The 13,009-nt window shown below is 46.8% G+C and overlaps 1 protein-coding gene across 5 annotated transcripts in view; it reads left to right on the top strand.

Moving 5' to 3' along the window:
• LOC113036260 (leucine-rich repeat and fibronectin type III domain-containing protein 1-like protein) overlaps nucleotides 1–13,009 on the top strand; it is a 199,619-nt gene that overhangs the window by 116,111 nt on the left and 70,499 nt on the right. The gene's annotated exons all lie outside the window — the stretch shown is intronic.

Consider the following 13,009-nt stretch of genomic DNA (forward strand, 5'->3'; position numbering starts at 1 on the left):
GCTCTGATGGTTTATTTAGAACAAACTGTCATGTCAATAGAAATTGTAGAAGAATCAAAGATTCTTTCAAAGATGGATGGATGGAGTTGATTTTGTGGTTAAACATATTAATCACACAAAAGTAACGCCATGTTTGACTCTTATGAGACCTCAAAATTAAATGAGTAAATCATGATTATGTTCATTCTTATGACAGCAGGGCTTTTAAGTGGGATTTGGTCGAATTCTAGTCTTCTGAGATCTTGGAAGACTAAAATTACTCACCTCAAAAAAACTCCCAGAATTGATTTTTACTGTGACAGGCTATGTGACCTATGTTGTTGCTGCAACTCTGAGGTTTAGTGCTCTTTGTGCATTTATCCAATTGCATTCTACAATATGAGCAGATGGTAGATGGACTTTAATACTGTTATGGCTGCTTTACAGCCCCTAAACATAGTATATAATTAGAATTAGACAAGTGATACTAAAGACCATCATCAGCTTAAATTCAGACAGATGACCTAACCACATGACTTGCGGAACAGCGACCACAGACACCAGAAGCGACCTCACATAGATGTAGACCTTCCCAGATACGTGTCTTTTTGACACATTAACATCACCAGTGTGAATCTGAAAAACCAAAATAAATTGCAAAATACATTTTTAAGGAATAAAATGCAAACAAAAAAAGTCTGATGTAGCAAAATTGATACAATTTAAAACTCATACATGCAATGCTATCTTTAATTTGTTTTACTATTTTTTATTTCATTGGGAGGTTCACTAAACACCCCATTTTCAAAACATTTGAGCTTTCTGATAATTATTTCATGGTACAGGCTTTAAAGGGTTAAGGAAGTCAGGGAAAATCTCATCCAGGGGCTTGGCCACAGGGGAGTTTTTCTTTTAAACACCTCAGGCACAGTGATTGGCCAGGCATTACTTCCTGTACTAAGTGCATGTTAGTGAGGTTCAGGAGGCCTTTGAAGTATTCATTCCACCACCTGACAGTATCCTCAGTTGAGGTCAGCAGCACTCAGATTTGCATGTGGTTTGGCTACAAGTGCTTAGTTTAAAACCTAGATGGATTCTCTTTGGAACAACTTTCTTTCTCTTTCTCTCTAACCCTCTCTGTCTCTCACCCTCTTAATTCTTTTGGTTCTTTGGCATAAAAGACAAAAATTAAGACAGACTTGGGAACAATAAAACCTTGACCTTAATAAATAATCCCCGCTGATTCAAATAAGCAAATGAAGACATTCACCACTTTGAATTAGATACATATAAACTGACAGTTTGCTTACATTAAACATCTGATTTGCATCATTCAAGGAGCAGATCTTCTCATTTCTTAAAAAATTGCTCCTTGATAAATACTTGCAATTTTGTATACCATATTGTAAAGTGCTGCCTATGCATTTAATGCCATGTTGAAAAAAAATATCAGCAGGATGAAAAAAAGTTGGTGTATAAACCACACCATCATTTTTTTGATTGTTTAAAGCCTTGGGTTTATATAGGGATGCATTGCTGTTGGTGGTTCATATTCTGAGTTTTATTGATAAAGGGTTTCTTTGATACCTTTGATACAGGATGTTTCTTTGGAATTCAGTGAGGGAGATTTCTTTCCCTCTACTGCTTCATCGGCATTCAAGGAAAACGCATAGTTACCTACTACGAATCACTTCCAGGGGTTCCAGTTAAATTTGTTTCTAAGTTGTTCTTTTTAAAGTGCTCTTAGAATCTCTCACATTCGCTCTTGCTGTGTAAAAACCAAAATTATTGCCTAACTCTGTCTCTCTGAAAGCCTGGGTAAGCCCTACTTATTTTCAGTTCTATGGGGTTTTTACATATAAGGAGTTGTCGTGGCAACAGGTCTGGAAAATCTGCCAGATGTTAGATGCAATGTTGTGAGTGACAGGTGGCTTTAATAATATCTGACATGCGTATTTTGGACTATTTATTTATTATGTGAGCCACAAATTGAATGGTAAAATATTTCACTCTGTCTTCTGTGGTTGAAGAAGTAAATCAACAATGTTTTTACCGCTCTACAAAATTATCTAAAATCCAATTTAGCCTTTTTAGTCTTGATCAACAGTTATAATTCTGTCTCAGGGGAAATAAGTCTTGAAAGAACCTTTGACAGAATTGAATCCATTCGTGCTGACAGGAGAAAGAAAGTTCCTCTTCATTTGTGAAATTGCAACACTTGTGAGATGGAAATGGGGTTTTCAGAAATGTCCTTGTAATGTTGTTGTTTTTTAAGACCGGTCAGAGCGGGCAGAACTGCAGCCACATAAGCTAGCGCAAAATTTTTTTTTCCATATGAAACCAGAGGAGTTGTACTTACATCTTATGCCATCAGCTTGTCCTAGGTCACGGTTAGCCGTAAAACATAGCTAAACGGTCAAAAATTAAAATAAGAAGACGCTCAAAATATATTTCCTGTGGTTGGAAACTATTTTGCACAACTTTTTTTGTATTTACAGTTTTGAGGGTTAAGCCTCTTAAATTACTCTAACTAGAAATATTTGTTAAAAAAACAAAAACAAAACGATTTTCAATTTTTTTGCAGTTTATTGCACTTTTTTGCAATTTATGTAGTTACTGTGGACTTAATGCATACATATTGTTAAAATTTAGGCTATAATGGTTGTATTGATGAATAGCAACTTGAAATACTCCCACAAAAGGCACTGCAGCATGTAAAAATATGACAATAAGCTCTGGCGGACTTGGTTCTATGTTAGGTCCTAAAGCAAGATAAGATGCGTGGTTATGGAAAATATTTTGCTTCAACTATCTATTTAACTATCTATTAGTTATATATATATTTAACATATGAGGAGCATAGTAATAATCTACATTGAGGTATAAACATCATACCAAAATATTTCCTTGTTTCTTTAGAAAAAACAGTTACTTTGTAATTTTATAATTACAACCCAGTATTAGCAAGATGCAACTAATGAAGTAGTCGGTGAGTGTATGCCTAAAATTATACCCATTGCAATAGTTTTGTTTTTTTCCTGTTTTGCTTGTTAAAAGAAACTTTATTTTAACCCAGAGTAGACCGCACCTCTCGCTCTGTGGTAGCTGGGATAGCCTCCAGCCACCCCGCAACCCTGATAAGGATAATCAAAAGTTAATGGATGGAGTGATGGAAAATCTTTTATAAGATCATGGCTAAAAATCCAAGTCTGATGTTACCATATGTTATTGTGAAATTAACATCCATTAGAATGCATCAATGCTGCACTAGTTTAGCTTTGAGCTGAAGAAAAAAAAAGGAACAACCCACTGTGTCCATATGTGAACAGCTTCTCTCTGCCTTTCTATGGTCGATATCCATTAGGAGGGATAAGGCACAATGCCACGAAGAGAGAGGAGGTAAGGCAGCAGTCTGGAGGAGATGATATAAAGTGCTGAGGACCATCAAGAGCACAGAATATTTGGAAAGAGAAAAAAAATGTGTTCTACAAAATAGAAACCATAGCTAAGCATATCCATTTAACTCTCTGCTGCTGAGTGACACAGGTTTGCTGTTAGGATCATGTGTTACGGGTCCCAAGGATGAAGACCACGATGACAAATATGTTACCTGTAAAAGCAGGTGAAGAGCGGAGTAAGGAAGACACGATGCGTCTCTGCTTTCCTCCAGAACGTGTCTGAGGAAGCAGCGGAAGGTGGGCTCCACTTACTGCACCCCGGAACCCCGGAGCAAGCACCAAAGTTCCGCCCTCACTGCTTTCTAACATAAAATGAATCCCTGTTACATGGATTTTCTATCCTCTTAAAGAAACTGAAAATAAATACATATAGCAATGAAAAATGTCCCGTTACATGAGTGTTTTAGAGTGTTTTACACAAAATAATATTAATGTGGTCATTCCCTCACAGGGGTGCCACACACTCCCCTACAACAAAAGTGGCTCCTGACACTTGAAACAAATTTACACTCCCAATCTCTGTATTCTCGTCAAATCTCGGACAGTGAATAATCAAACCCTTAAATTAAAACTTCAAGCACTTAGGAATGTTTGGTTCTCTAGGATTAAGTAACCACCATAGTTTAGGGCTTCTTCCTAATAACTACATATGGGGTAGAGAAGAGAGATATATGGGACCTGGACGACCGGTGGGCCTTGGAATGAAGATAGGCTTGGTTGTGGGGGCCACAGGGTGGCCGAAGGCACGAGGTAAGTATCTACCATGTTTACAGTGGGCCGTGACTGGTATGTTGGATGACCTAGAGATGAATAGGTGAGCATTTGGCCTGGACGCCTCTGTCGGGTGGATCGCCTCAGGTGAGCTAGACTGAGAGTCTCCTACCTGCTCATCACAGCACTCATGTCGAGGTAACTCAGGTTCCACTTCTGACTGAGGCAAGCTAAGGGCTGCCGAACTGTTACTCCCCTCGCGGTCACACTGGTGAGTCTCAACTTCATCTCCATTCTCAGGTGCCATGGGACCCCCTCTTCCTAATGGACCTCCTTCGTGGGCTCCAGCCACCTCTGACAGATTCTCAACAATGTCCTCGGCATCTATCACAGGTGTCCTTCGTCCTGGCTCTTCCAGATCCCTCGGGCTCAGAACAGATCCTCCTTCAAACTGAGCCTGCGTCTGCCTCCCCGGTTCCAATCTGTCCTGGCTGACAGCCTGTTTCTCGGAAGGGACGGTTGTTCTGAACTCCGCCTGGATTGGTGGTACCCTCAGCCAGTAGCCACTACCCGGGTCATCATCTGAATCAGAGGTCTCAGCATTTTCTATCCGTCCTTCCCTGTCTTTACCCCTCACTCGAGCATTGGTCTGTTTGTGAGTCGATCTTAAGGTTAGTTTAGTTGGTTGTGGTGAGAACTCTACTGGCAAATCATTGACCAAGAGGAGCAAGTTCCGGTGCAGGGTCCGAGTCCTTCCCTGGTCATTACCCTCTGGATGGACGACATACACTGGGTTATCCGAAGCCTGTTCCTTGACCACATATATCCTGTTCTCCCAGTAGGAGCGTAATTTGCCAGGTCCACCCCGCTCGCCTAAGTTCCTCACCAACACTCTGTCCCCTGGTTTCAGTACCACTCCCCTCACCTTCTGATCATAGTACGACTTCCCCTTAGCACTAGCCGAAAGGCTATTTTTGGTGGCAACCTGATAGGCCTCTGTCATTCTCTTACGCCACTTTTCAGCATACCCCCCGTGCGACACTGGTTCAGTTTCCTCAACCAGGCCGAACAGCAGATCGACCGGAAGGTGGGGGTGACAGCCAAAAAGCAAGAAATGTGGGGAATAACCAGTGGACTCATGACGAGTACAGTTATATGCGTGTACAACCTGTGGGAGATGATCTTTCCATGTTTCCTTTTCTTTGTCTGTCAGGGTACGCAACATCTGCAGCAAGGTGCGGTTGAATCGTTCTGCAGGATTACCCTGGGGGTGGTATGGGGATGTCCGAGAATGACCAACCCCTGAGAGCTGCCCAAGAGTTCGGAAGAGCTCATTTTCGAACTCTCGCCCCTGATCGTGATGGAGTTTGTTGGGGAACCCGAAGCGAGGTATAAAATCATTGTAGATCCGCTCGGCTGCAGTCCGCCCGGATTTGTTCTTGGTCGGGTAGGCCTGAGCGAACCGTGTAAAGTGGTCGACCACCACCAAAATGTATTCATACCCGCCTTTGCTTTTCTCAAGATGTTGGTAGTCTATACAGACAAGTTCAAGTGGTGAGTTGGACTTCAGGTTGCCCATGGGTGCACGCACATGAACTGTGGGTTTCTTTTGTTTAATGCAACAGCATTTCTTAGTGACGTAGTCCTCTATGCACCTCTTCATGTGAGGCCAATAGAACCTCTCTCGTGCGAGATGAAGGATCCTCTCAGTACCGACATGACTGTGCAGGTGGTAGTTCCGTTCAGCAGGCGACAGGGTTCGTGACCCATAGCCAATGGCGCGCAACTTCCCGCCCTACTGTTGGTAGAGTACAGCGCCCAGTCCCTGCTCGGATGCATCAGTGTGCAAAACAAAGGGTTGGTCAAAGTCTGGATATGCTAGCACTGGAAGATGGACTAGCATGTCGACCAGTTGTTCCAGTACCCTCTGATGCTCAGGAGTCCAGTCTATGGGCGCCCTTGATGGCATTTGGGGCCCTTTGGTTTTACTCTGATGGCTACGAGTGGGCCGTTCTGAAGACTTGCTCTGGAGTAGCTCGTACAGTGGCTGAGCTATCTTCGAAAAGTTCTGTATGAAAGAGCGATAGTAGCTAAGGAAGCCCAGGACCCGCCTCAGATCACCTACTGTCTGTGGTGACTTGGTCTTCAGGGCCAAGACAGCCTCCAGATCCTTTGGGTCAATCCTGACGCCCTCAGCGCTAACTAAGCGCCCCACGTAACGAACTTCTGCTTTAAAAAGCTCACACTTCTCAGGCCGCAGCTTCACACCGTGGACCTGTAGGACCTGAAGCACTTTGCGGACCACCTCGACATGGGCTTCAAAAGACTGTGAGTAACAGAGGATGTCGTCAAGGTATGGTACGCAACAGTCATCCCTCAGCGAACCTAAGATCTCTTCCATACTTCTCTGGAAGGCGGCGGGTGCATTAGTGAGCCCAAACGGGATTCTCACCCATTCGTATAGGCCCCAGGGTGTGGTGAAGGCGGTGAGATGGCGGGAGCCTTCATCCACAAACCCCTGGTGGTAAGCCTTGCCTTGATCAAGGATGCTGAACCAGGAGTGTCAAGGTGTCAAGCAGGTCGCGTATCCGAGGTAGTGGGTGTCGGTCCGGAACCGTTTTCTGGTTCAATAGACGGTAGTCTATGCAAAGACGGAGTGAACCGTCTTTCTTCCGTACACACACGATGGGAGCAGCATAAGAGGACTTGGATCTTACTATCCATCCCTTCACCAGGAGGTCTTGCACGTACTCTTTAACCTCCCGTAGCAGCGGCTTAGGTATGGAAGTATATGCTCTCTGCACTGGTATGTCATCCTTTAGGTTTATCACCATTTTCAGATCAGGATTACAACCAATATCATTCCCATCCCTCGCAAAGGCCCTGCACTCGTCGAACAACATTCTCTCCACAATCTCTTTTTGTTCCTCCTCCAAATGTTCAAGGTTCACTGGCGGATGCCATGACGTTGGGAGAGGTTCAGCTGGCTCCACCATTACCTCGCGAACTGTTACGGTAGGTTGGGACTCGTTTGGGGCCTCGGCCTCCACAATACGTTCAACCGGCTGTAGGGTGCCCAGGGCCGTCTTCCTCGTCAAGGTGATATCATGTTTGGTGTCGTTACTCAGGGCAATGGCGACGTACGGCTTAGCTGGATTCTGTATTTCAACTAACCCCGTCCAGACATCCAACTGCTCTAGGGCCTGATTACCCTCATCAGCCTCAAACAGCACCAAACAATCAGGTGGATTCATGAATGATGGAACCCGGCACTTTACCCAGGTGACCTGTCCAGCAGGGATAATCACATCCCTTTCACCTGTTCTCAAGCGCCCTTGCGTCATGTTTGGCTCTGCTGTCTGGATGAAGCTTACGACCACCTCAGCTTTCTCAGGGGGAAGACAGATGGCATTGCACAGCAAGGTAACAAGAGTAGGTATCAACCGCTCTGGTTGCCCCTCAATGATCTGTTCCAAGACATTGAAACCGATCAATGGTTTGTCCATTGGCAAAGTACTGACGAGGACCGGAGTACTGACGGAGAGGCTGGGGTCTTCACCCCCCGGTAAGTTGATCATGATGGGTACCCAGCCATCAAATGGTATGGTTTCCCCATTGACTGCGCACACTTTCAACTCATCAATTTCCTCGATGATCTCTGACAGAGGTCGCATGACTAAGTCAGGCAAGTATCTGTCTTTCCAATCTCGACTTATGATGCTAACTTGAGCACCTGTGTCAAGTAGTGCTTTCACTGCTAAGCCATTCAAATTACACTGTATTAGGGCTTTCTTACCGATTAGCTTAGCAACTGCCCCACGTTTAGTGTGGGGTGTCATAACACCAGACGTAGCGAGTGCCTCACCCTGCTGCCGGTTAACTCCTGATGTGACTGGTGAGGGGAGACTGGGTTTGCTACTGTTAAGGCTAGGTTGGGTCCTCACCTCCCTTAAGCGCTCACTGTGGGGCTCTCTTTTGGACTCGGTCACTGGGCGCCCCGCTGCAGAGACCGGTTCACGTTTCCCTGGTTCTTAGATTTTTTTAAGCAGCCAACCGCCCTGTGACCCTCTTCCCCACAGATGAAGCAATGGCAACAATCTGGACGGTTCTGTTCAACACAGTTTGGACACCCAAAGGTTTTGTCTTTTCTGTTTCTTGACCTGTTTTGTGAGTATGGGTTCGCTAGGTCTGAGGCTCGTGCTAGAGTCTGTTGTCTCATTGCCTCTACCAGCCCAGCGAGCTCATTAACTTTAGCTGTGAGTTCTTTAATCGGGTCAGTCTTAGTTATGTCAACTGGTCGGTCTTGCTTACTACATTCCTGGATGGTGTTGAGCTCAGACTGAGCACTATGTGCGTTAGTTGTGTTCTGTCGACGGGACGAGCCTATTCTCTTTTGCCTCTCACTTTCCTCACTAGTGATTCTCATTATGTGGCGCAAAATTGTTTCATCACTCACCTCTCCGCTGGACAACAGAGGTTTTAACTCTCGCCTAATGTCACTGTGCTTATACCCAAGCCCCTGGTAGACTGAGTGCAAGAAAACATCCTGAACAGTAGCTGGACTGTACTTTATGCCTGCATCAGACATTTTGGATGTGAAGAGGACCCGCTGCTTCAACCCTATCACCCGGTAGAGAAACTGGTAGGCTCTTCCTCCCTCCCTCGGCCATGGCTGCAACTCCTTGCTGTCCCTCTCAATGGGCCACTCAGCACGACGATGGATCAGTCTCGGCTCCAACTCTCAGCTCGCTCAGCCAGCATCAGCTCGCGTCCTGGTCCCAGATGTCATTTATGGATCAGCCCCGACCACAAGGTGGCGCCGATCCCGGACGAGCCCCCAAGATTTGTTACGGGTCCCAAGGATGAAGACCACGATGACAAATATGTTACCTGTAAAAGCAGGTGAAGAGCGGAGTAAGGAAGACACGATGCGTCTCTGCTTTCCTCCAGAACGTGTCTGAGGAAGCAGCGGAAGGTGGGCTCCACTTACTGCACCCCGGAACCCCGGAGCAAGCACCAAAGTTCCGCCCTCACTGCTTTCTAACATAAAATGAATCCCTGTTACATGGATTTTCTATCCTCTTAAAGAAACTGAAAATAAATACATATAGCAATGAAAAATGTCCCGTTACATGAGTGTTTTAGAGTGTTTTACACAAAATAATATTAATGTGGTCATTCCCTCACAGGGGTGCCACACACTCCCCTACAACAAAAGTGGCTCCTGACACTTGAAACAAATTTACACTCCCAATCTCTGTATTCTCGTCAAATCTCGGACAGTGAATAATCAAACCCTTAAATTAAAACTTCAAGCACTTAGGAATGTTTGGTTCTCTAGGATTAAGTAACCACCATAGTTTAGGGCTTCTTCCTAATAACTACATATGGGGTAGAGAAGAGAGATATATGGGACCTGGACGACCGGTGGGCCTTGGAATGAAGATAGGCTTGGTTGTGGGGGCCACAGGGTGGCCGAAGGCACGAGGTAAGTATCTACCATGTTTACAGTGGGCCGTGACTGGTATGTTGGATGACCTAGAGATGAATAGGTGAGCATTTGGCCTGGACGCCTCTGTCGGGTGGATCGCCTCAGGTGAGCTAGACTGAGAGTCTCCTACCTGCTCATCACAGCACTCATGTCGAGGTAACTCAGGTTCCACTTCTGACTGAGGCAAGCTAAGGGCTGCCGAACTGTTACTCCCCTCGCGGTCACACTGGTGAGTCTCAACTTCATCTCCATTCTCAGGTGCCATGGGACCCCCTCTTCCTAATGGACCTCCTTCGTGGGCTCCAGCCACCTCTGACAGATTCTCAACAATGTCCTCGGCATCTATCACAGGTGTCCTTCGTCCTGGCTCTTCCAGATCCCTCGGGCTCAGAACAGATCCTCCTTCAAACTGAGCCTGCGTCTGCCTCCCCGGTTCCAATCTGTCCTGGCTGACAGCCTGTTTCTCGGAAGGGACGGTTGTTCTGAACTCCGCCTGGATTGGTGGTACCCTCAGCCAGTAGCCACTACCCGGGTCATCATCTGAATCAGAGGTCTCAGCATTTTCTATCCGTCCTTCCCTGTCTTTACCCCTCACTCGAGCATTGGTCTGTTTGTGAGTCGATCTTAAGGTTAGTTTAGTTGGTTGTGGTGAGAACTCTACTGGCAAATCATTGACCAAGAGGAGCAAGTTCCGGTGCAGGGTCCGAGTCCTTCCCTGGTCATTACCCTCTGGATGGACGACATACACTGGGTTATCCGAAGCCTGTTCCTTGACCACATATATCCTGTTCTCCCAGTAGGAGCGTAATTTGCCAGGTCCACCCCGCTCGCCTAAGTTCCTCACCAACACTCTGTCCCCTGGTTTCAGTACCACTCCCCTCACCTTCTGATCATAGTACGACTTCCCCTTAGCACTAGCCGAAAGGCTATTTTTGGTGGCAACCTGATAGGCCTCTGTCATTCTCTTACGCCACTTTTCAGCATACCCCCCGTGCGACACTGGTTCAGTTTCCTCAACCAGGCCGAACAGCAGATCGACCGGAAGGTGGGGGTGACAGCCAAAAAGCAAGAAATGTGGGGAATAACCAGTGGACTCATGACGAGTACAGTTATATGCGTGTACAACCTGTGGGAGATGATCTTTCCATGTTTCCTTTTCTTTGTCTGTCAGGGTACGCAACATCTGCAGCAAGGTGCGGTTGAATCGTTCTGCAGGATTACCCTGGGGGTGGTATGGGGATGTCCGAGAATGACCAACCCCTGAGAGCTGCCCAAGAGTTCGGAAGAGCTCATTTTCGAACTCTCGCCCCTGATCGTGATGGAGTTTGTTGGGGAACCCGAAGCGAGGTATAAAATCATTGTAGATCCGCTCGGCTGCAGTCCGCCCGGATTTGTTCTTGGTCGGGTAGGCCTGAGCGAACCGTGTAAAGTGGTCGACCACCACCAAAATGTATTCATACCCGCCTTTGCTTTTCTCAAGATGTTGGTAGTCTATACAGACAAGTTCAAGTGGTGAGTTGGACTTCAGGTTGCCCATGGGTGCACGCACATGAACTGTGGGTTTCTTTTGTTTAATGCAACAGCATTTCTTAGTGACGTAGTCCTCTATGCACCTCTTCATGTGAGGCCAATAGAACCTCTCTCGTGCGAGATGAAGGATCCTCTCAGTACCGACATGACTGTGCAGGTGGTAGTTCCGTTCAGCAGGCGACAGGGTTCGTGACCCATAGCCAATGGCGCGCAACTTCCCGCCCTACTGTTGGTAGAGTACAGCGCCCAGTCCCTGCTCGGATGCATCAGTGTGCAAAACAAAGGGTTGGTCAAAGTCTGGATATGCTAGCACTGGAAGATGGACTAGCATGTCGACCAGTTGTTCCAGTACCCTCTGATGCTCAGGAGTCCAGTCTATGGGCGCCCTTGATGGCATTTGGGGCCCTTTGGTTTTACTCTGATGGCTACGAGTGGGCCGTTCTGAAGACTTGCTCTGGAGTAGCTCGTACAGTGGCTGAGCTATCTTCGAAAAGTTCTGTATGAAAGAGCGATAGTAGCTAAGGAAGCCCAGGACCCGCCTCAGATCACCTACTGTCTGTGGTGACTTGGTCTTCAGGGCCAAGACAGCCTCCAGATCCTTTGGGTCAATCCTGACGCCCTCAGCGCTAACTAAGCGCCCCACGTAACGAACTTCTGCTTTAAAAAGCTCACACTTCTCAGGCCGCAGCTTCACACCGTGGACCTGTAGGACCTGAAGCACTTTGCGGACCACCTCGACATGGGCTTCAAAAGACTGTGAGTAACAGAGGATGTCGTCAAGGTATGGTACGCAACAGTCATCCCTCAGCGAACCTAAGATCTCTTCCATACTTCTCTGGAAGGCGGCGGGTGCATTAGTGAGCCCAAACGGGATTCTCACCCATTCGTATAGGCCCCAGGGTGTGGTGAAGGCGGTGAGATGGCGGGAGCCTTCATCCACAAACCCCTGGTGGTAAGCCTTGCCTTGATCAAGGATGCTGAACCAGGAGTGTCAAGGTGTCAAGCAGGTCGCGTATCCGAGGTAGTGGGTGTCGGTCCGGAACCGTTTTCTGGTTCAATAGACGGTAGTCTATGCAAAGACGGAGTGAACCGTCTTTCTTCCGTACACACACGATGGGAGCAGCATAAGAGGACTTGGATCTTACTATCCATCCCTTCACCAGGAGGTCTTGCACGTACTCTTTAACCTCCCGTAGCAGCGGCTTAGGTATGGAAGTATATGCTCTCTGCACTGGTATGTCATCCTTTAGGTTTATCACCATTTTCAGATCAGGATTACAACCAATATCATTCCCATCCCTCGCAAAGGCCCTGCACTCGTCGAACAACATTCTCTCCACAATCTCTTTTTGTTCCTCCTCCAAATGTTCAAGGTTCACTGGCGGATGCCATGACGTTGGGAGAGGTTCAGCTGGCTCCACCATTACCTCGCGAACTGTTACGGTAGGTTGGGACTCGTTTGGGGCCTCGGCCTCCACAATACGTTCAACCGGCTGTAGGGTGCCCAGGGCCGTCTTCCTCGTCAAGGTGATATCATGTTTGGTGTCGTTACTCAGGGCAATGGCGACGTACGGCTTAGCTGGATTCTGTATTTCAACTAACCCCGTCCAGACATCCAACTGCTCTAGGGCCTGATTACCCTCATCAGCCTCAAACAGCACCAAACAATCAGGTGGATTCATGAATGATGGAACCCGGCACTTTACCCAGGTGACCTGTCCAGCAGGGATAATCACATCCCTTTCACCTGTTCTCAAGCGCCCTTGCGTCATGTTTGGCTCTGCTGTCTGGATGAAGCTTACGACCACCTCAGCTTTCTCAGGGGGAAGACAGATGGCAT

This window comes from Astatotilapia calliptera, chromosome 14, assembly GCF_964374335.1.
Source record: "Astatotilapia calliptera chromosome 14, fAstCal68.1, whole genome shotgun sequence".
Taxonomy (NCBI): domain Eukaryota; kingdom Metazoa; phylum Chordata; class Actinopteri; order Cichliformes; family Cichlidae; genus Astatotilapia; species Astatotilapia calliptera.